Genomic DNA, 26,290 nt, shown 5'->3' with positions numbered 1-26,290 from the left:
AATCTTAACTAGTATAACCAGGAAGCTTTGTTAATCTTTGAATACTTAGTTAACTCTGTGCTATTACTTTAGAATTCTTTTTTACTCTTATTGGAAGTATAGTTACTGCATTTGTACATACTGACTGTGTGTCAGTATTTACTTTGTGTTTCTACTGTGATTATAGATCTCTTTTCTATGATTAAGAATGTTATATTACTGATTTTGTTATAACAATACTCAATTTTTCATTTACTCTATTATTTTTGATGATTTTGTTGCTATTGTCAGGAAAATGTTGTCATTGCTACTAAGTGGTTTTCTCTGTATGTTAATATCATCACTGTCTTTGTGTCATTAACAATACCATGGCAATTCCTAAAGGACTAAGTGCTATCCCAGTTACACTGCACACTCCCCTCTCACATTAACAGGGCTGCTTGGATTTTGGGGATAGAAGTAAAGGCCTGGTGTTACCATGTTCAGAGTACATCACTGAACAGTAGACACTAAAGAAACAGATCTCCAAATAGCAAAAATGTCTTTCCACTATAATGGTAGACAATCCTTAGTAGAAAAAGAAAAAAAATAGAAACATGAAAAGACAAGTTAACAAAATGCCTCAAAAAACTCCAACCTCCCTCAGTGCTCATACATGGGGCACTGAGGTTGAGGAAATCAGAAGCCAGAAAGCTGATTATTTGAAATGATAAAAGAAGAGATTAAAACACAGATCAATGATGTGCTCAGTGAAAATATAATTAAACTGATAATGCACTTAATAAAGAAAACAATTATTTGATTCAAAGAATACACTAATAAAATGCTAGCTGAGCTAAATAAAATGAAAAAAACCATGAATGAACAGTTTGAAAAACAATTAGAGTTTATGAAAATGTACCAAATGAACATCTAGGAGACTGATATGAGTACAGAGTCCCAGAACTAGAAGATAATGCTGAAGTCAATGACCAATTACTTAGAGATACCTTAGAAACAAGAGAACACAAAAAATGGATCCAAGAATCCAACAGCTGCTAAACAATGCAAAAAAAAAATCCAAGATTAATCAGAACGAGTAAAAAAATCAGAAGACAGCACAAAACCTGTTTACAGAAATAATAGTAAAAAGCTTCGCCAAAATGGGGAATTTAACATACAGATAAATGAGACACATAGAAATCCAAATACCCACAATAAGAAAAGAACTTCTCCATGACAGACACCATAGCCAAAACTCCAGAACTTCAATACAAGGACAAAATCTTAAAAGCTATTAGAGAAAAGCAACAAAACAAAAGAAAAAAAGAACAAACAAAACAAAACCAGAAAAAACCTACTACTTATTAAGTTAAACCCACAGAATTATAGCAGACTTCTCAACATGAAACTTGAAGGCCAGAAAAGCTTGAGTGAAGTGTTTCAAGCTCGTAAAAGAAAACAACTTCCAAGCCACACTTATACATACTGCAAATGTATGCTTCAAGAAATGAAGAAATAAAGTGTTTCCACAACAAGTACCTCAGAAAATTCATGACCAGGCAGCCTAAAAATTCTGAATGATATTCTAGAAAAAGACAGTGAAGCCAACAACCACAAAACATCTAATAGAATAAATACACCAGGCAGGGTGAGCAGTTAAAGAAAAGGGGGAAAAAAGAAAAAAGCAAAAGGAAAATAATGCAATGACAGGAATAATTTCAGTAATAATTCTCACTGTGAATGGTTTCCAATTCCCCAAATAAAAGACACAGATTGATAAAATGGGTCAAAAACAAAACCCAACTGTATGCTGCATACAAGAAATACATTTGAACCAAAAGACATACATAGACTAAAAATCAAAGAATGAAAACAATATTGCACTCAATGAGAACACAAAAACAAGTAGGAGAAGCTATCCTTCTTTCAGACAAGGTGGACTTCCAGGCCAAACTGACCAGAAGAGGTAAAGAAGGTCACTATATATTGGCAAAGGGAACAAATCAGCAGGGAGAGGTAACAATTATAAATATATATGCAGTGAACACTGGCACACTCAACTTCACAAAACACTTACTGGACATAAAAGATAAACATCAACACAGTTATACTGGAGGATCTCAATGCCTCACTTAGTGTCACAAATAGACAAATGTCAACAAACAAATGTCAGAGTTGAACAAAAACTCCAAACAAATGGACTTAATAGATATCTGCACAGTGTTTCACCCAACGACAGAATACACATTCTTTTCAGCAGCGTATGGAACTTCTTCCTAAGTAGACCACATACTAGTCCAATAAACATGCCTAAGTATATGCAAAAGAATCAAAATTATCCCATGCATATCTTCAAATCATGACTCAGATCTATGGAAATAAACCACAGAGATTTGCAAATGCATGGAAATTAAATAATACTCTCTTGAATAATCAATAGGTCACAGGGGAAATCAGGGATGAAATTATACCCTTCCTAGAATCAAACAATAATGCAAGCACAACATACCAGAACTTATGGGAAACAATGAAAGCAGTCCCAAGAGGTAATCTTATACCTGTGAAAACCCACCTCAGAAAAAAAAAATGAAAGTTCAAATAACCGAATAATATACCTCAATGTCTTAGGAAATGAAGAACAATCCAAACCCAAGACTAGTAAAAAAAAAGAATTGCAAAGAATTTATTAAGAAAAGAATTTATTATTTATTATTTATTTAATTTATTAAGAAAAATAAAAATTTATTTTATCTATATGATCATATATCTCTCTTAATAAATTGAGAGTAAAAACTTTAAAAGAATCAAATCAAAGACCTGATTCATTGAAAGAATAGACGAAATATAAAACTCCTTAGCCAATCTTACCAAAAGAAGGAAAGAAGAGACACAAATCATTGCACTTAGAAATGAAAAAGGTAGAATCAACAGACTCCACTGAAAACCAGATTATTAGTAACTACCTTAAAAACCAGTATTCCAATAAATTGAAGATTCCATAAGAAAAATGTGAATTCCAAGATACATATGAATTGGCAAAAGTGAACCAAAACATATGAAAACCTTGAATAATCTAATAGCATGCATTGTAATTGGGCCACTATTGAAAAACTTACCAAATAATAAAAGGCCAGGATCCATTAGATTCACCACCACATTTGACAAATTTAACACTGCTAAGATTTCATTTTACTCTAGAAAGAAAGGCTGACATCAATAAATCAATTAATAGTAAATGCAGATGAGACTGCAGAGAAAAAGGAACCCTTCTACATTGTTTGTGGGAATGTATCACCACTATGGAATTTAGTGTGGAGAGTCCTTAAAAAACTAAAACTATAAATTCCATTTGACCCAGACATTCCTCCTCTCATTGACTTCCCAAGAGAGTTAAAGACATCATATTACAGTGATATATGCACACCCATTGTATAGCAGCATAATTCATAATAGCTAAATCTTAGAACGGGCCTAAATGTCCATCAACAGATGAATAGATTTAAAAACTGTGGTATATATCATATATATCTCTATATGATCATATATCACTCTGCCATAAAAGATATGCACATTGAAACCATAATTTTATATGAAATAAAATATATAAGTAAATATCATACGATTTCTCTTATATGAGAAACTCGCAGTATAAATACAGAGCAAAATTACAAGTAGGTAATAGGAAATTGGGAGCTCTTTTGCAAAACAGAAGGAGACCAAGAAATAGAGACAGAGGAGAGAGAGGACAAGTAAAGAAAAAAGATGTGTTATGTACATGTACCAACTCCCTATAAGATTTGAAATAATTATAGACTGCAAACATGTACCAAGAAAGAACAGAGAAAGAAAGAGAGAGAGAGAGAGAGGTGACAAAAACAAGGATATATGTGTGTGACATGAGGGGAATTAATAGCAATGTGTCTTCTATTGCACATTTTAAAAAATTCAAACATTCACAATTTTTTTATCACACTGAGCATATTTACTTAATATTTTCTCTCCAGACTTTCTCTCTAATCACTTTTCTTCCTTGCCCTTTCTCTCTAATTCCAAATTACATTCACTGGTCTACTAACAGTGTGAGAAGTCACAATCATAAATGGATTCCCTAGAAATTGACTGGTATCCATTCCCATGGAGACTCTAAAGAAGAGAAAGGAAAATAATTTTGCAGGTGTCAAATTCCTTCCTCTTTGTATCTCCAGAGTCCCAACCATCTGCTTCCCTTGTTTTATTGAGCTTAGGGATCTAAACTAAGGTTCGTTGCCATATTTGAAAAAACACGCTAATGAGAATGTTCATCAAAAGGACTGAGTTTCATAGTGTGGACTTCAGTACTACATAATTGTATTCTTTAAAATATGATGATAATTAATATCATAGATTAAGAAAAACAGAATTGGGGAAAACAACAGATGTAATTATTCAAGGACAGATATAAATGGAAAAAATATTGTAAGTCATCAAATTAGAGAATGTAGTTAATTTTTCACCATATTAACACTGGTTGATAATACTGGATACATTAATTTAGAAGGCTTCAAAGCTACCAATGTAGCTAAGTTCTTTTAACTATAGTATGTGCTGAATAACAAAAGTATGAGAAAAATAATGACAACCAGGAGAAGTCTTCTAGAAGAAAATATTCCTCAAGAGGATAAATACTCCACAAGACTCTTAACATTTAATGGATTTTAAGTCCATTCTCAAAAGTGTCAATGTGGAAGAAAAAAATGAAACAGAGAAAGAGGAAGAGAAAGGAAAAGAGGAGAAAAGCTAGACTGATAGAAAGACAAATGGCAATTTTCTTGTCAGTAAAAGTGATTTAAAACTTTGGAGCCTTTTTTACTGCTTACCAGAATATTTTGCTTTACTGTTTAATAAGAAAATATAAACCATTTAAAAAATAAAGGGTTTCAGATAAAGAAATTTGAAACTAAGCAGATTCTCTACCCTCACAATAAAATGAGAAAAATTATGCTTAAATAAGAGGTAAAGAATCATACCACAGCAATATATGTGCACCCATGTTTATAGCAGCACAGTTTGTAATAGCTAAAGCTTGGAAACAGCCCAAGTGCCCATCAACTGGAAACTGGATAAAGAAGATGTGGTTTTTTTAAAAAAAGTGAAGTACTACTCAGCCATAAAGAATGAGAAACTAGAGACCTTTATAGATAAATGAATGTATACTGAGGCCATACTAATAAGTGAAATAAATAGGACACATGTGTAAATACCGAATAGTTTCTCTAGTGTGAGAAACTGAAAGTGTAAATAAGGATGAAAATGATTAAAACGAATAATTGATAATTTGAAATAGGAAGAAAAGGTCCAAAAGGGGTGGGGGTGGTGGGAGGGGAAGGGGAAAGGAAAAATTATGAGAAAAGAAAAAAATAGAAACAAAGTCTATGTAAATTGGGAAGGGTGGAGGGGGTGAAGGGCGCACAGGTAATGGGGAAAAAAATAAGATCCAAGATGCATCATGTACAGGCACAAGCTCCCAATGATAAATGTAAATGTATTGTTTACCTAAAATGTACCAATAAAAGAATTTAAGGGAAAAAATGAGGCAAAAATGTAGAACTGCATTTTTTCCTCTCAAATCAAAATTACATATCCAATCCTATTGCTCACCATGAGTTCTACAACTCTGAGCCTTGACAGACAGCAGAAGACCATCCATCCCTGAGCCCCACCATGCCACTGCTCTGTCTTTACAATCAATGAAGATAGTACAATACCTTATCATCTGGGTTGTATGAGTCACTTAAAGAAATTATTTCCCAACAAAATTCTATTTTATTTTCTGAAAATATGTCCAATTTAAAAACACACACACACACTTCAACTATTTAAAGACTCATTCTTAAAAGTCAGGGATACTAAGATCATTATGTGAACCAAATGTTGAAAGACAAAAGGTAGCTTTAAAAAAATAGCAAGTAGAAATCAAAATGTAAAATTATATAAATGTACAGAATTACATTTAATTCTAAATTTAATCTAGTCTATAAGCTTGAATCCTGGCTAGTATTCATTTAGAAGACTTCAAGAAAATGAAACCCAGTTCTTGAAAAAAATGCATTTTCCACAGTTAGCCTTGCAGACTATGAAGTCTAATACAACACATATATAATTCATATAACTTGAGGCCCTTTCAGTCGGGACAACTTTATCAAATGGGCAAAATAGTTCACAAAGTGTAGAGCATTCATGATTTTCTCAATGAAGTACATTAGTGCCATTCAACTATAGATAGTCGGGATCCACACAGAGGCAAGGAAAAAAATAAGGTAGAGAGTTATTTCTGCGCTATCAACAAATCTGACAAAAAGATAGTAAAATCAAATTACAAAACACAATAGATGTATAATAACAAAATGAATGATTAACATCTATATGGAGGGTATTTTTGTTTTTATTATCTTCTTTTGTACAGATGTTTGTTGGTTTTATGAAATTAATGTTCTTCCAAGAATTTGCTCTACAAAAATAAAAATATATAAATAACTATATATATAGTTATTTATATATATATATATTCACCCGTACATATATTGTAGACTGTGTAAGTAGGCAAAACACTGAGTTACGAATTCCCATCTTTGTGAACAAAGTCATTACAAAATCTAGTTATTATTTTTCAAGGCATTTTCACTGTATTTCTTAGGTAACAACACAAAAATTCTTATTTCTTTGTGTCTAAGTCTGAATTGGGGACTTCCTTTTTCATTTTTATAGTATTGATTATATCAGCGAGCTCAGAGAACAGCTCAGCAAAGATGTTTTTCTTCCCCAAAGCACTTACTGTATGTGAGTCAGGAGGGGCCACACCATAGCTCTGGGAGTAACATAACTTTAGGCTTCAATTCACATCCCTGATAGCTTTTCTGAAAGTCATATTTTCCTTTCTTTTTTAAAATTGGAAAAGTATTGTTGACCCTGAAATTTTGTTGTAAAGATTAAATATATATGGATAAAGTTTCTGACACATAGGAGGTTAATAATACATAATATCTGTTATTTTTTAGTTCTTAAAAGTTAACAAATTTTATGCTGCTTATTTGCACACCGAAACAAAACACACTCAAATGCATATCCATGTACACATTATATTCTGATTGAGCCACCTTACAAAAATCACAAATGCATTTTGGCAAAGCTGATAAGTATATTGCATTTAGAAGCAGTTTCTATTTGGGTTTTGGAGGTGAAATAGTGATCCTAAATACTCTGTAACAAAAACTAGTGTCATATATATTTTGAACACTAAAAATCAAGTTTTAAAATAGGAAATATTAGACTTTAAAAGTATGTGCAGAACATGCTGCAATATAATGTCAAATAGAAGTCCTGATGATTATTAAATGGAAGAAAAAATACTTTTATAGCCAGTATTTCAAAGTTTGGCAAATCCATAACAACATTAATTGTACTAATAATGTCAAAACAAAGGGACAGATCAAAACCATTGCAATTATGGATACAATGTTTGAAAATACCATGAAAGAAAAGACAAAAACTACTTCTCGATGGATCCTGCAGCACACCTTAAGTAACAATGAAGCAAATTGTTTCCCACAAGTTATGTAACAGTTGTCAAAGGTAGACAAATCCACACACTGATGAAGGAGAGCAAAGGCAGATTTAGTGATAACTATTGCTGCAGGAAAAAATGTCCAAGATAAACTAAGTTCAATTTCAATTTGTGCAGTTTATAGGGTGTTTCAAGGAGAGGATGAGTAAGGACAGTAAGAAAGTGAAACGCAGTCAGAGAAGTTAAATATTACAAAAAGCCAGGTTGGTCAACATCAATCCCATTAGGCCATTTGGGCCTGTGAATTGGCACTTACTAAGTGTTAAGAAAATTCTGAGATGAATTATTAAATTTAACAAACTTTATTTGAGCAAGACAAAGGTTTTAAAACCAGGCCAAAATGACCTGCAAGAGTGGAGGTTATACTTACAACTGCAAAAATGTAGTGACACACAAAAACAACCTGAATGGCTGCATTTGACATTTGCTTTTGAAGGAGTTAAGGATGTGTCATCTCAAAACGTGCCAAATCCACATCTACTATTTCAAGCTGAACTCACTTGAGGATTTCACTTTAGAAAGAGTCATTTGGCCTGCCTTTTTCATACATGAAGTAAGCCAATGTATTTGCGGCAGGAGGGAGGATGTTCTTCATATTCCAAGGCTGGAAAATAACCTTAATCAACAGAGACTTATAACTAGAGAACCAAAGAACTTGAAGAAATGAACTCTTTCACTACCACCGTATATCTCTTAGTAACATCCTGGAATTTACTATTCACTATATCCATTTCTCCTGTAATTTCTTCACAAATTTATTGTCACAAAATAAATGAAAGCATCACACTTCGATCATTTCTGCCAATTTCATTCTCTTGTGAAGATCTCCATGATAATCCACTTTTTCTTTTTTAATCGGCTTTTACATTAATTGAGTTCCTAGATCCAGCCAAAGAGCTCACATAATAGGTAAGGATAAAGTAGAGAGACTTTCTCTCTCCCCTACACTTTATATGGGCATAGTCTGATCAGCAGGTAGCCTGTGACTGGCTGAAGCTCAACTGCTGTGAATAGCTGAGGCTTAGCTGCTTGGTTACAATGGTATACTCTAGGGTAGGTTATAAATATATTTACACATTAAACTCGGGTAGATTCACTAGGCATAGAGACTACTTTGGGTCAGACTTCATCACTCAGGTATAGGTTTAAGCCAAAATTATTTTAATGTAGTGAGATTTCTACTATCCCAGAGTCTGAGAAACAAGAGTCCTCTTTTGATAACTACATTTCCAAGGAATAGCTGTTGAGTCTTTGGGGAAGATAACCTTGGCTTGTAGGAGAGGTATACAGTATGGTCTGAAAGGGACAGAGGAAGCACTTTAATTTTTTCTTAATAGTCGCTTAAAGAAAGAGAAGTAAGGGGTCTGTGGTCAGGTGTTAACTGGTAAATTTTTGGTACTTTTGAGTTTTTGCAGACAAGAACTCAAGAGGAATGTGTAATCTCACCATGTTAAGAGTTTGGTCAAGAATAAAATCTTTGTCGCAGCTCTCTTAACACAATAGCACTGTCTGAGGACAGACTGATGAGATCAAGATCTAGTTTTAAATCATATGTGAACCAGCAGATTTTATTCCTTTCTGGAGTACAACTCATTATAGCAAGTTTCCCATAATTAATAGAATGGAATAAGAAAGGAAATGGGGGTAACCATAATAAAATAGAAACAATCTAGTCATCTATGGACAGAAAGAAAAAAAACCTATTCAATCATTTGTATTTTGAACATATTCTTATTTTGTGTAAAATTTTTCACTACCGTGGTGTATCAAGAGGTAAAGATGCATAACCCCTGTATTCAAAGGCCTAACATCAAAGACTAATGGCTGAGTTTAATTTAAGCTTTGAAGGAATGGACAAATTTCAGCAATCATAGAAGAGAAATTATAGTCATTAAAATGAGAAGACTCATCATCAAGTCAGAGAAAAGTACAATAGTAACCCAAAATTTATAGATCAAAAGAGTTTATAGAGCTGTTGTCCTTTATTAAGAAGTGTTTTATAACTTATTAAACAAGGCTTTATAGTCAGATATACTTGCCAACTAAATGAATTCAGATATTGATCCATAATAAGAGGAATTTTTAAATAATACACATTATAATGTTAGGTTATAAAGAATCCTAGCAATTATTAACTCTAAATCTGACTTTTAGGATAATGAAGTATGGAAGAAATGTGATTGTGGGAATAATCTAGACCACTGTAGCTGTGACTGGCAAAGCTCACGCTGAAGCCTCAGTGCTCATTACTGTTTATTAACATATTTTACCTTAGACCAGTGTAATCAGATGGAAATACTGGAAAGATGGTGAAAATTACCAGCTTGGAGAAGTGTGTCGTCATGAATTTGCAGACACTAGGCCAGAGAGAAAGTTAGAGGGAGATCCTAATTTCACACTGGGCATTCTTGATATGTTTCATGAACACGGGAAAGTGTGTCTGTCTGTCTGTCTGTAGGACCTATGAATCTGGAGACTTAGAGAAATTAAAATTGGGGATACATACTGAAGAACAATCTGTTTTCAGAAAAGAGCTATAAAGCCAGAGTAAAAAAGATGCCACAAAACCCACATCTTGTTTTAATTAAAACAACACTACAGATCAAGTTTTAAATATTACTTTCGTAGATATGCAATTGTGGGTTGTAAAATACCATCAAAATAATTCAAATATGTGTTGGAAAATATCATCAAAAAAATGCAGCAACATCAATTACTAAGCCTTTCATAACAAAAATTAAACTCAATGACTATTAAAAGAAAAGTGAGGTAAAAGCAATATTCAGAATAAAGTCATATCTTTAGGCTCTCAAAAATGGCTTTCTTGACCAGCAAGCTTTGACATTCTATCATACATTTCTAGTTTTTTTTTTTTAGTTTATAGCTTACATTTTAAAATAAAGCAGGTTACACATTCAATTCTATAAGCATTTATTGAACTGGTAATATTTCTGAAGTAATGGAGATACAAAGTTAAAAGCACAGCATTTGAACATAGGCTCTTTTTGTTTTATCATCTAATTTTATTGAATGCATACTGGTTCCCAGATACAGTCCTGGCATTGGGCAATATGCAGTATAGCTGTAAACAAGAGAAACACAATTCTTAGGTGCTTACATTCTTTTTTTTTTTTTTCGGTACTGGCGATCAAACTCAGAACCTTGTGCTTGCCAGGCAGGCATGATGCCACCGAGCTAAATCCCTGGCCCATGGGTGCTTACATTCTAACAGGTTCTAAATCTTATTTTTTTTAATGTATGCTGAATCAGCATAGAAAGTTGGTGTTCTTATGTAATAATTAAGTAATATGACAGTCTGAGTTAAACAGCCTGTCTTCCTTAAAAAGCATATTGTTCAGTGATCTGAATATTAATGTCCTCCAAATATAAAAAGGAGGAGGCTTTCAGCTAGCCAGTATTATATAACGTTGACAAATTCTTTCTGAACATTCACATACTCTCAGACCATGTAAAACCCTTTCTTTGGTTTGTCTTTGGAAATAACATGTTACAATTTCCAATATTATACCCAGAGTCACTTATTTTCCATTTAGAGTCACTATTTTCCATTCATATTTGCACCTTCCCCTGAACATATGTATAGCTTTCAATCTTAGCACAGCACAATTTTCAAGATTCTCTCTGATGATCTAATGTATTTAATATTGTTTTATTACTATTTATTCAATACTTCCTTTGGTAGTCCTCTAATTCTGATTTCAGTATCAGTGTCTTTTCTGGCCCATCACATAATATTTTTACAAGAGTTTCAGTGAGAAAAAACAACATCACTATTTAAAAATATTTAGCATTTAGTTAAATGATATATATTATTCTCCTCGTTCCTTAAGGTCATGGACATGGTCAAACCTAATTATCCTCTTAGAAAATATAACATATATTATCTCAAGACAGTAGTCAATTGAAAATTAAGGAATAAGATATGCAAAGAGTACTTAAAATATTAAATACTAAGAAGAATATTAAAATGTACTAAATAGCAAATGCCTTTAAATCCCTAAAGTATACAATAAATTATCATTCTGAGGGATTAGCATCTGATTGCAGTTTTTTAGGTTTTTGTTTTGATGGATTTTCACTCTTTGAGGCTGGTTAGAATACATTTACTGTTTTTCCCTAACTCTATGTGGACTTCTCTTTTCTCTGCTCCTGTGAGTGGTAATAAGATTTACAAGGTTCCTGCTTCAATGACTCTGCCTTAATGCAGTACAACAAAGACTAGATTCTTTAGTGGGTTATTTCTCTGATGGAATAGAAGGGACTGTTTGCTTCCTCATATTTTTTCTTTGCTCTTGCACTACTCCAAAATTTCTCTTTTTGCTTCTTCTTGATCAAAAAAGCACACATGCTATAGGAATCCATTAGTATGACTTCTATAATTGGAAAATTTGTGGTTAAATATCATAATATTTCTTGCCTCTAGTTGGAAGGAGTAGTAACTGTCTGAGAAGAACCTTTGTGGGAATTTTCCCAAGTGATGGTCATATTCTTTTCTTAATAGGGTTGTGGGTTCATGGTGTGTATACATCTACCAAATCTTACAAACCTGCGGTGCTTTTAAGGTCTGGGGATTCCTTCTGCTGAAGAAAGAGGCGGGAACTGAAAATAATTTGGGTATACCACAATTTGTATAGTGACTACAAAACACCAGAAGTAACTAAAATTTGAAGGAAAAGAAAATTTCCATAGAATAGAAATACTATAACTATGTATTTGGTCTTGTCACAAGCACGTTTTATATACGTCCAGCATGCTCTTGTGGTAACATGTATTCTACCAAATGGTTATGATAAAGCTGGTTGGATAGAGGAATGTCAGCATGGAGCAGCAAATTTACATCAAGAAGCATCTTCCTTAAAGTATTATCTCATGCTTTCAAGTTATGACTAGCAACAGTAATCAGACGGACTCAAAAGTTACAAATTTTATTCATATTATTTAGGCTTTCTTGAAAATGGGGAGATCATGGGAGTTGCTGGGACAATGTCTAGAATTCCATTATCCATTTTTTGTTCAGTTGGGACTTGTTTGCCACTAAACGCTTTCAACTTGTTCTTGATGAACAATGGTGCAAACTATAAAACTAAACCATAACTGGCAGAGAAAGGTAAGAAAGTCCAGGTTAAAAAAAAAAGAAACCACAGAATGTAGTCTTACATGCATTGCCCAAAAGAAAGAAAGTGATGAAGCCAGTGTCCTCATTTGAACAGTCCTGTTCCATCATCATTTCATGAAAACTTGGCATCACATTATGAAAAACCAATGTCTAAAGTTGTAACTTGCTTTAGTAAGTAATACTGTTCATGTACTTTTAAAAAGACACATGTACATTCTGCTATGAATTGACAATTTTGTTTTCTTGTATGAAATAATTCAAGAGAAAAATCTGTATTGCTCAAGGCCTTGCCATGTGTTAAGCGAAGCAATATAACAATAAGCAGTTCTTGAATAGCAACAGCAAGTAACAGGATCTGAGTGTTAGAATTGGTTCCCCAGAAGCAGATGCTAAGATGAGGAATCATTTGCAACTGATTCCTTAAGGAAGGAATCCAGAGGGGAATGGGTAAAGTAGAGAGGCAGGTCAGAGAAAAGAGGGATGTCAATGAAACATGTTCACAAGTAGGAGTCCCACCATAGGTATGATTCTACTTGATCCAATCCAGTCGATAATCCAGAATGTAAATTACACCTCAGATTTATTCCAACCAGAGGCAAGGAAGCCAGGCTTGCAAACTCTCATTCCTAGTAGTCCTTTTAAAGCAATAGCCTGGGAGAAAAGCAAGGGATAGTAGATTTCCGGGTGAGTTTGATAATGCACTTGCTGACAGTTAGCTCCAGTGGACCCAGGGTATTCTCAGAAAAGGAGCCTCAGGAATCACCAACAGCACATTACAGGGCTTATTCCAATCCCTCAGAGAAAGGATGAAAGGTCATCTGAGAAATATGTGTGAAACAATCCACTAAAATGGGTAATACAATAGTATCTTTGTGGAGCCGGGGATTTAGCTCAGTGGTTCCGGCACCTGCCTCGCAAGCACAAGGTCCCAAGTTTGATCCCTGGTACCAAAAAAAAAAAAAAAAAAATAGTACCTTTGTTCACGAACTTAATTCTTTCCATGATTCTGGTCGCAAAACTGAATTGGACAAGAACCGAATCAAATTCAATGATTAGTTTCAATATTGACATTCTGGGGAAGTTTAATTCAGCTCTCACCTGATTCAGTTTAGGACCCTGTGGAAAGGTTTAAGTTCGTGAACTGAGGTACCACTGCATTATAAAGTTTGCCTAGGAAAAGTAGTGACTAAGATGATAAATGCCCGTCAGTTGGCAACTTCTCTATGGTAATACTCCACCAAAAAAAGAATATATTCTATATTCAATATATGTATATATGTAAGTACAAGTCCATTTTTTGCTTTTAATGATTGGAAAGTGTTTATAATGTGTATTTATTTATTTACTCATTCATCTGATGAATATTTCTATTTATCATTTTATTTTCTTTAAGAAAATATCTTCAATAATATCTTTCATATGTTTTCTTAGTCTGTTTTGTGTAGCTGAATTTCTCAGACTAATTTTCAGGTTAATTTATGATGAACCGAAATTTATTTCTCACCATTCTGGAGTACGGAAAGTCTATGATCATGGGGCTGGTGCCTGATAAGGATCTTCTTGCCATACAATTTCATTACAGAAGGTGGAAAGCCAAGAGCGGAAAGGGAGGAGAGAAAGGGAGTGACAGATTGGGAGTGAGCGAGACAGAGAGAGAGAGAGAGACTTACCTCATCTTTTTGCAAAGACAACACTCCCATCATGGCAAAATTAATCCACCCCGGAGAGCAAAGCTATCATGATTTAATCCCTTCTTAAAGTTTCTACCTGTTAATACTGTTACAATAATGATAAATTTCAATCTGAGGGGCTGGGGTTGTAGCTCAGGGGAAAGACATTTGCCTAAATGTGCAAAGTCTTGGGTTATATCCCCAGCACGCCCCCCGCCCCATACACACAAACACACATACATGAAAGATTTCAACTTGAGTTTGGGAAGGAAGTAACAAAGCAAAACACATTGTAAAGCTTCCCACACACAAGGAAAATTGTTAATATGGGGACTAACATGATAAGTAATGTACATTTTTATGTTGGTAGCTGTTACCAGATTTTCCACCAGAAACACTGTACCATGTTAGTCTCTGTCATCAATGTGTAGTCTCTATCAACAATGTGTCATCAATACCTCACCAGGATTCACCCAATTTAAATAGATCATCAACCATGTAACTTTTGCCTGTCTGAAAGCTAAAAAATGTTACATTGCTGCTTTAATTTATATGTATTAATACAGTAGCTAAATATCTCTGTTTGTGTTATTGGGCGTTTGTACAGTTCTTTTTTCTTTGACAAGTTTCATCGTGTCCTTTCATCACTCTCTGTGATTTCATAATCATTCACTGATTTGGTGCCCATTTTTACGTTCTATTTTTCCCAACTCTTCTGTATTCTCCAGAAATAAACAATCTTAATCTCTGTCACTTCAAAATGTGTTTTAATTTGTGGCAGGACTAGTACCTATTCATAACTTTTGTACTTCAAAATTTTTTCTGTATATTTTCGTAAGTCCCAATTTCTAGGGAGAAATCTGGTATTTATTTAGCAAGTTAATGTATTGGTAATTATCATCTTTAACATTTATCTTTGCTTTTAGAAGAAAACTACATCTTTCCATTTACTAGAATATTTTATAATTTACAACTCTCAGTGATATTTCAAAGTTTATTCATAGCTATCCTCATTTCTTCTTAGATATATTTGCCTTGCCTGGGTGAGAAATTTTCTTTTATAAATCATCTGATATTTATTTGTATTAAGAGTTTATGATTTTGACACTTAGTAATCTACTACCTTACTGACTTCTGATTTTCAAACAATTTATTTATATTTCCTCAGTTACTACCTTACAAATATTAATTTTTTCCTCCTCTGTGAGTGTTTTATACTGTCTGATAATTTCAAATATTTTTGTTTTGACTTCTAAATTTACTTTCTCTTCATTATTGATTTATGAACATAAATAACACTTCTTACTTTTGATAATTTTTCCAAACTATTTCTTTTGTCATGCCAGCTAAGAAAACAAATAATGTCATGGTCTTTAATCTGATGTAAATTACTTTACCAATATAAAAAGGAAATGAGGCAAAATTTTCACCCTAACAATCCCATTATTCTATCAACATTGTATTATAAATAAACCACAGCCCAACATCTCAATCTTAATTTATTTGAAGTAATAATAGGCTTCATATATTTATTAAAGGTACTATGTATACTTTCCATTTTCTATGAATTGACTGCCTTTGGTTTTATACTATTAAAATCTCACACAAGCCAGGAATGTTGGTGCACTACTCTAATCCCTGCCCTCAGGAGACTGAGGCCAGAGCACTGTGACCAAATTTGAGGCCAGCCTGAATTCATAGCAAAATACTGTCTGAAAATAAACAAACAAACAAACAACAACAAAAACAAAAACCACACACACAGTCTAAGATCATTGGGATCCCTGTTCATTTTAATCATAGTGCTATACTGTGAACATTAACAAAGAAAGTAATAAATTATCATAGCTGTGTACAGTTACCTGATAAAATATTTGTGTAAGAGTTTTGAACGTTAGAAGAAATGACGCAGCAGGAGCTCTCATCAGTTTCACACTGTGACCTCTCTTTTCCAACATGCCTCTGTTACCTCATCTGTGAAAATAGCCCTACTTCTTTAGTATTTTTACCATTTATTTTTTTAAATAATTCATATCAAGAACTCACTATTAGTTGTGCAGTTGAATAGAAGGAATAGTTTCTAACATTCTAAGCACAGTAGAAAAAGTATGGATGATAAAAATTAATTGAATATTTCAAAATAGCTAGTAGAAAGGATATTGAAAGTTCTCAACACAAAGAAATGATAGTGATGGGTATGGTACTTACACACATCTGTTTATTACACATTGTACCAAATATCATGTACTTAAATAGCACACTCTATCCATAAATATGTACAATTTCTTTAAAGCAATTAAAATAAAAATGTATATAAAAAAGAAGCTAATATATGGCAAGCACTGCTGCTTCCTGGAAACAGAATGAAAAGATAAATATTTCCTTTACTTATGTTGTTGAATGTCATGAAGGAGAGACAGAAAACAAAATATCAAAATATACTGTGCCATAATAAACACAATGCATAATATTATGACAGCAGTTATCCAAAAGAGAAAGAAGAGTTAGAAAAACCTTTCCATAGGAGGTCAGAGATGCAGATGAAAACAACACTGAGATTCCACCTCACCCCACCAAGAATGGCTGCTATCAAGAAATCAACCAATAACAAATGCTGGCAGGGCTGTGGGAAGAAAGGAACCCTTCTCCATTGCTGGTGGGAGTGCAGGCTGGTGCAACCACTATGGAAATCAGTGTGGAGATACCTCAAAGAACTAGGACTAGAGTTCCCATTTGACCCAGCTATTCCCCTGCAGGGTATCTTCCCCAAAGAATTAAAAGAATCATACCACAGCGATATATGTACACCCATGTTTATAGTGGCACAGTTTGTAATAGCTAAAGCTTGTAAACAGCCCAAGTGCCCATCAACTGGAAACTGGATAAAGAAGATGTGATTTTTCGATAAAATGGAGTACTACTCAGCCATAAAGAATGAGAAACTAGAGTCATTGATAGCTAAATGGGTGCATATAGAGGCCATACTCTTAAGTGAAATAAATAGGACACAAATGTGTAAATCCTGAATAGTGTGAGAAACTGAAAGTGAAAATAAGGGTTAAAATGATTAAAATGAATAATTGATAATTTGAAATGGGAAGAAAGGTCCAAAGGGGTAGGAGTGGAGGGAGGGGAAGGGGAAAGGAAAGAAGGAAAAGGAAAAAGTATGAGAAAAGAAATAAAAATGGAAATGAAGTCTATGTAAATAGGGAAGAGTGGAGGGGGTGAAGGGCGCACAGGTAATGGGGAATAAAATAAGAACCAAGATACATCATGTACAGGTACAAGCGCCCAATGATAAATGTAAATGTATTGTATACCTAAAATGTACCAATAAAAGAATTTAACAACAACAAAAAAGAGAACTCTCTAGCAAAGAAAAGGAAAATCTTCACAGGCAGAGGGACCAACATGTACAAAAATGCAGGAAACGAAGGGCATCAGAAGCAATCACCAGTAACTGAACGTAAGTACAAGCTTGAAGAAAGTCAAGGTATGGGATTCGTCCAAGATGTTATCAAATGTTCATTTTAAAAAGATCACACTTACCAATTAGAAACAAAATTTGAATAAAAATCATCTCTCAAAATCTCTGGAGGAAAAAAAATCTCCTGAGACAATGGATTTAGAGTTTGTATTTTGGCCTGTCTTAACTTTGCAGAAAGAGATTTAAATGTGTAGATTTGATTATAATGTACACAGTGAGTTTTTTTTTTCCTGGAGTAGCAATTCCATAAAATTGTATGAAACATAGGGGTATTTAGAACTAAGAGAAATATTGTGCAAAATCACCCACCTTAACATTATTTTAGGAGTGATTCCTTTTTTTTTGGTACCAGGGATCGAACTGAGGTCCTCACACTTGCAGGGCAGGGAGCAGAACCACTGAGCTAAATCCCCTGCTCAGATTTCTTTTTTTGCTATCAAAATGGTGTTATATAATTATAGTATGTGATGGTATCATGACAAAAATCCCTCACGTTTCGGCTCCATGCCCAGAACACTTATTCCTTAGTCTTTGAGCACACTCAGACTAATCATCAAGGAAAATTCGTCTGACAAAGAACTATTGCCATCCTTCAGTCAATACAGTTTCTGATTACAAACTCTGCCGTCTGTGTGCTCCTTTCCCTCTAAGACACACACAGACTACAGTGTGACTCACTGGAGAAACTGCTCACACTACCTAACGTGACAAAAATACCATTTGACACAAATGAAACAGGTAGCAGGAAACGTGCAGGAATGGCTAGTTTTAAGCAGCTGAAATGTACATTGTTCAGTTAATACAGACCAGGTGTTGGGAAAGTTCCTCTGCTAACTAAATTGCATACAAAAATTTGACTTTATACATGGCCCTGGGTGATTGATAGCTGTGGCTACTTATATTCCCATTCCTCTGCCTTTGAACATCTTTGCCAGGAAATAATGATTAGATGGGGGACATTACCAGAAACTTGTATCACTAGGTATCTGAGATATGAATGCTGGATCCTAGAAAATGTAACAGGGATGGCTGTTAACAGAATCAGGTTGTCTAAAATTTGGAGTGAGTTGTTTAGGCCACTGAGGCCACAGTGATCATGGAATCTCTGCATTAGTGACTAGCTCGAGAGCATGTTGGCAGAAAATTCATACACAGAGACATGATAAATTATACTACATAACGAAATAATCATTTGCACCAACAACTGCAAGAGTGTAGATCTGAACCTATTTGGTGAATGACAACACAATAGTAATAGTTAAATATTAACCATCATGTCAGATGCCAGACACTGATATAGTGCTTTAAGCATAATAAACCAAAACAATTCTTCTAGAAATAGTATCAAAAGAAATTAAAATTCTATTCACTATGATCCAGTAACCCTTTCATGGAAATTTATTAAAAGAACCAAAAGAGCTTTGTGTATAAAATTAAATCTTGGCAGTAACCATTAGAGAAAAAGCTCATTAAAAGCTTCCCTATCTAACTCCATGGAGTGTTTAAATAAATTACAGCTCATCAGTTAGATAAACTATTACATAGACAAACAAAAAGATTATGAGGGTTATAGAAAAAATGCATTATCGGTTCTCGGCCTTTTGGCTAAGATCAAGTGAAAAATGCATTATTTCATCTTAATTGTATGTAATATTTATGCATAAGAATAAATGAAAATGAATAAGGGAAATCAAAATTTTAATTAGTATACTTTGGTTTATTGATGAAATTGAACTTTTTAAGTTAAATGGTCCCTACTATTGTCTTCCAAGTAGGTGAGTTATTCATCTACTTAAATTGATAGCCTCCTGATTTCAATTTTTATGTACCATGTTCAGATTTTTCAGTTTGTTTCTCTTGTGGAACTGAGCTAAGGAAAGAGAGGGAAAGGGAACAAATCTTGATTATGATATTGCCATAAATGAACCATGTCTGTAAAAACAACAGGGCACTACACATGGAGAGAAGCCCAAAAATATAGAAAGGGAAACTGTATTTTTTAACTGCCAGTATGAGTCACAAGGGCTTGAGTTAACTGGATTTATCAATATCTCTAGTGATCTCTGCAACCCTCTTATATGTCACCACACACACGCATGCATGCACACACACACTGAAAAATGTCCTCCACCCTGACCTGAAAATGATAAATGTGACCCTAAAACTTTGTCTTTGCTTTGCTCCCATTCAGTTAGTTTGGACATATATAAAGTTGTTTACAAGGACTCAGAAGTAATGTGAGTTTTCCACATTGTATAATATTCTCAACAAAGATCACAAGGATACATTCTTCAGACTTGTGACTTTATGAAATCTACTTTGACAGCATGCATATGCCTGGCTTTTCATATGATAACATTTTGAGAAAGTTAATTTCAGGATGCAAATATATCTTTACTGATCAAATGAAGTATTTGAAAAGAACGATAAATAAGGAAAACCAGAAACCAGGATACTTTTACAACCTTGAGAAATGAAACAATGAATTCTATTTAGTCAATGTCAGAGATAAGAATTATAGTGTCTATAATATTTGAAAAATAATATACCATTTTTTGCACAAACTTTTAAGTGAAAATCAAAGTGACTTTCAGGAATCATAGTATATAAATGGCAAATGTCTTGAGTAAAGTGAATAACTTAGTAATTGATCTGAAGCTATTTTCAATCAATATTAATATGACATGTAACCAAACACAAAAGGCCTTAATATATTTTTAAAAGAGTAATCTCCTCTGGTTTAGAGATACTGAAGTGAGAGAACTGATTTAAATGTTATGATTTTTCCTTTAAATAATCTAAACAGTTTGCTACAAAAAGGCATTTCATATAAGCGAGCAAATAACTTAAAATGGTATAGGTAGTAAGATAGTAAGGAGGCACTGTGGAATCAGGCCTTGAATTGAGGCTCAATATTTTGCAACTAAGAAAAAAGTCTAAAAATACAATATTTAGTTTTCCCTAGAGAGTATTTCCTTTCTTATCAATCCACATAAAAGCTCAGCTTGAATTCATAACCCCTTAAAACTCTTGAAATTTTTGTGGGGTCATTGTCTCCATTGAAGATTGGAAAATATGAGTGACAGAATAGTTATCAACTAATGGATCACGACTCACTCATGCCTACAGTGTAGCTCTGTGGCTGTGGTCATGTGCTAAAAATAAAAAGCGGAAACTAACTTAGTAGTTCTTATTCTATGTCCTTGTAATTGTCTACAGGCTCCACATACTTCTCCATATGCCAGTTTAGCCCTTTTAATTTGACACAGGGTCTTGTTAAATTGCTCACGCTGTCCCTGAAGTTGAAATCCTTCTTCCTCTACCTCCTATGTACTGGGATTACAGGTATGTGGCTGGTTCTGCCTACCTCCTCTTCTGTGGAAGAATATAGCACTTCGTGATATATTCTATCAGTTACATCAAAGGCAAGACAGGATAAGATGATTCCTAAAATCATCTCCAAAAAGTTTCAAGTTCAATTCCAATTGATTCCTTCTTTGTGATATGATTACCTCTGAACTAATTCCTGGAAGCCACTTGTAGATTGGTGCCTGGTTGACTGCTTAGTTATCTAGGAAATGTTCACTATCTCAGTTATATGTAGGATTGCTCCTACTACCTTTGGGCAATCAGTGCTCACCTCTAGAGTTGGAAAGAGGTTGTTGGGACTTAAATCACATTTCAGCTACATTCCTAATAGAGGAAGGACAGAATGGATGTTAGGTGGCAAACACAACTTTCGTTATAACTCAGCTGCCGTCATCAAAGCGCAGAAGTCAACTGAAAGGGATTCTTTTAAAAAATGAACCTGCTAAAAATCATACAATGTTCTACTAATATTTTTTATTCATTAATTTTGTTGGTGCATTTTAGGTATACAATATGATGACATTCATCATTGGGAATTTGTACCTTTACATGATATATCTTGGTTCTTATTTTTTTCCCCATTCCCCTGCCATCCCTTCAACCCTTCCACCCCTCCCTATTTACAAAGACTTTGTTTCCATTTTTCCTTTTTCTCATATTTATTCCTTTTTCTTCTTTCCTTTCCCCTCCCTTTTCCCCTTCCCCTTTGAACCTTTTCTTACTATTTCACATTATCTATTATACACGTTGATCCTTATTTACACTTTTAGTTTCCCACACTACAGAAGCAATTCGGTACTTACACATGTTTATATCACTGAAGAGTATGGCTTCAAAATGTGCATCCATTTAGCTTTAAATGTTAGTTTGTCATTCTTTATGACTGGGTAGTACTCCATTTTATTTTTTTTTTAAAAAGACATTTTCTTTATCCAATCTTTAGTTGATGGGCAATGGGGCTATTTCCAAGTTTTAGCTATCAAAAACTGATGCTATAAACATGAGTGCACATATATCACTGTGGTATGATTCTTTTAATTCTTTGGGGAAGATACCCTGCAGGGGAATAGCTGGGTCAAATGGGACCTCTAGTCCTAGTTCTTTGAGGTATCTCCACACTGATTTCCACATTGGTTGCACCAATTTGCACTCCCTCTTCCCCCATAACCCTGCCAGCATTTGTTATTGGTTGATTTCTTGATACCAGCCATTTTTCTGGAGTGAGGTGGAATTTCCGTGTTGATTTCTTTGCATCTCTTTCGAATGATCAGAGATGTTGAACATTTTCTCATATGTTTATTTGCTATTTCTACTTCTTTGTCTGAGAAATGTCTGTTCATTTCAGATGCCCATATTTGGATTGGGCCTTTAAATTCTGGAGGTCTGACTGTTTTCAGTTCTTTATATATTCTAGATAGTAGATCTTTGTCTGAGAAACAGCTGGTAAAAAATTTTTCCCACATTGTGGGTTGTCTCTTCCTGCTATTTTAATAAGATGAGATCCCAATTGTTGATTCTTTGTTCCAGTTCCTGTGTGACTGGGGTTTTGTTCATAAAGTCTTTTCTTATGTCAATATCTTCAAGAGTTCTACCTAACTTATCTTCCAGCAGGTTTAGTGTGTCTGTTTTAATATTTAGATCTTTAATCCAGTTCAATTATAGTGTGGTGTATGGAGATATGGGTCTACTTTAAATCTTTGGCAAGTTGAAACCCAGTTCTTCCAGCACCATTTATTAAAGAGGCTATCTTTTCTCCAGTGAGAGTATTTGGCTCCTTTAACAAAGATAAAGTGCTGAATATATCTGGAGTTATTTCTGCATCTTCTAATCTGTTACATCGATCTTCTGGTGTGTTTCTTTGCCAATACTATGCTGTTTTCATCACAGTAGCTTTGTAGCATAGTTTCAAGTTGGGGATTGTGATACTCCCTGCCTTGTCTTTGTTGCCTAGATTGCTTTTGCTATTCTAGATCTCTTCTGATTCCAAAAGAATTTTTGATTATTTTGTGAAGTATGTTATTGAAATTTCAATCAGGATTGGGTTGAATCTATATGGCAGTTTTGGATGTATGGCCATTTTCACTATATTGGTTCTTCCTACCCAGGAGCACGGGATGTCTTTCCATTTTCTGATATCCTCTTTGATCTCTTTTTCAGAGTACTGTAGTTTTCAGAGCAGAGCTCTTTGATTTCTGTTGTTAGGTTGATTTCTAGTTATTTCATTTTTGGGGGATGCTATTGTGAAAAGTGTTGTTTCACCAGGACCTCTCTCAGTGAATCTGTTGTTCATGTACAGGAAAGCTACTGCTTTTTTTGTGTTGACCTTGTATCCAGCTACTTTACTAAATTTGGTTATTAAGTCTAGAAGACTTTTGGTGGAGTTCTTTGGGTCTTCTATATAAAGTATCATGTCATCTGCAAATAATGACAATTTAAATTCTGTGTTTCCTATCTTTATTCCTTTCAATTCTTCCTCTTGTCTAATTGCTGTGGCTAATGTTTCCAGAACTGTATTGAATAGGAGTGGTGATAGTAAATATCCTTGTCTTGTTCTTGATTTTAGTGTGAAGGATTTCAGTTTTTGACCATTTAGTATGATATTGGATGTTGGTTTTTCATAGATGGCTTTTATCAGATTCAGGTAGAGACTGATTATTCCAATTTTTTGTAGGATTTTTATTATAAATGCATGTTGGATTTTGTCAAATGCTTTTTTGCATCTATTGAGATAATCATATGGTTTTTGTCCTTGGCTCTATTGGTATAGTGTATTACACTGATTGATTTGCATATGTTGAACCATCCCTGCATCAGTGGGATAATCCCACTGTCAGAGTGTATGATCTGATTGATGATCTTCTGCATTTTGTTTGCCAGTATCTTAATAAGGATTTTTGCATCTATGTTCATTAGGGAGATTGGCTTATAGTTCTCATTTACGGTTGGGTCTTTCTCAGCTTTTGGTATCTAGGTGATTTTTGCTTCCAGGAATGAATTTGGGAGTATTGCTTCCCTTTCAATTCCACTGAAGACTTTAAACAGTAGTGGAACAATTCTTCTCTAAATGTCTTGTAGATTCAGCAGTGAAGCCATGAGGATCCGGGCTCTTCTTCATTGGTAAGTTTTTAATTACAATTTCAATTTCATTGATGATATTGGGTTGGTTATAATTTTTAGGTCTTTTTCATTCAACTTTGGTAATTCATATGTATCTAGAAATCTGTCCACTTTCTGTGTTTTCCATCTTATTGGCGTTTAGGTTCTTGAAGTAAGTATTCATGATCCTCTGGAATTCTGCTGGGTCCTTTGTAGTTTCACCCTTCTTATTCCTAATTGCATGGATTTGGGCCTTTTCTTTCCTTTTTTTGATATGCTTGGCTAAGGGTTTGTCAATTTTGTTTATTCTTTTGAAGAACTAGCTCTTTGCTTCATTGATTTTTTTTTTGTATTATTCTCTTGGTTTGCATTGCATTGATTTCTACTCTGATCTTTATGATTTCCTCCATTGTATGAGCTTTGGGTTTGTCCTGCTCTTCTTTTTCTACAAGCTTGAGGTTCAGCATAAGGTTCTTTTTTGAGCTCTCTCTGTTTTCCTAATATGAGTATTCACTGCTATGAATTTCCCTTGTAAGGCTGCCTTCATTGTGTGCCATAAATTCTGACATGTTGTATTGGCATTGCTATTTAATTGTAGAAACTGTGTAATTTCTTCTTTAATTTCCTGTGTGACTCATTGGCTATTCAGAAGTGAGTTGTTCAATTTCCATGTGTTTATGAAGTTCTTGTGGTTTCTTTTGCTATAGAGGTCCAATTTCATTGCACTATGATCTGATAATACACGGGGGATAACTTCAATTTTTTGTGTTTACTTATGCATATTCTATGAGCAAGTATGTAGTTTATTTTAAAGAAAGACCTGTATGCAGATGAAAAGAATGTGTATTCTGATTTTGTGGGGTAGAACACTCTGTAAACATATGTTAAGTACGTTTGCTCAAGAGTTTGGCTGAGTTCTAGTATTTCATTATTTATTTTTTATTTAGGTGATCTATTTGTAACAATGGGATATTGAGGTCCCCACTACTATTATATTCATGCTTATTTGATTTTTCATGACTGTTAATATTTGTTTTATATTGCTGGGTGTGCTAGTATTTGGTGCATATATCTTTATGATTGTCATCTCTTCCTCTTGGATTGTTCCCTTTACAAGGATGTAGTGTCCTTCTTTGTCTCTCTTAATCAGTGTTGGTTTAAAATCTACTTGATCTGCAAAGAGAATAGCAACTCCTGCTTTTTTTTCGGGTTCCTGTCACATGGAGTATTGTTTTCCACCCTTTAACTTTCAGTCTATGAGTTTCTTTTTGAATTGAGTGTTTTTTGTATGCAGCATATTGTTGGATCTTGCTTCTTGACTCAGTTTGCCAGTCTATTTCTTTTTATTGGTGAATTGAGACCATCACTCCTGGCCCAGAGGAAAGGGATTTTGGGCTGCCATCTGTCACGCCGCTCCTGGCCCAGAGGAAGGGGCTTCCAGGCCACCATCCCTCCCACTGCTCCCAGCTCCTGTCCCACCTCTCCCAGCTCAGAGGAGGTGAGCCATGTGGGTGCCAACAGCACCACCCTGACCCCCCAGTCGAAATGAGAAGACACATAAATAAGTCTCAAAACCAGACTTCCAGTTCACCTACAGCAACCCCAAAGGGAAGTGAGATGGAACACTCTGATACTCAACCACCTAGACCCACTGAACTGGCAACAAAAGGGGATCTGGAATAAATGAAATAAGAAATAATTTCTCAGATAACAGGAGGGATTGTGCTCCTAGTGCAAGACATGATTAATAAATCTAGAGAGGAGCTGAGGAACATGATGGAATTCCAACATAGGAAACAAATGGAATCCATAAAAGAGATGCAAATAGATTTCCAGGACATGAAAAACTCCATTGAAAGTCTACACAGCAGAATGAGCCAATGTGAGGACAGAATTTCAGATATAGAAGATAAGATTTCAAATAATGACCAGGAAAAGAAAAATTGCTCTAAAATTATAAGGGAACATGA

This window comes from Heterocephalus glaber, unplaced genomic scaffold, assembly GCF_053883595.1.
Source record: "Heterocephalus glaber isolate CG9 unplaced genomic scaffold, H.glaber_assembly_v1.0 deba00001461, whole genome shotgun sequence".
Lineage (NCBI taxonomy): Eukaryota > Metazoa > Chordata > Mammalia > Rodentia > Bathyergidae > Heterocephalus > Heterocephalus glaber.
This window is presented reverse-complemented; position numbering follows the sequence as displayed.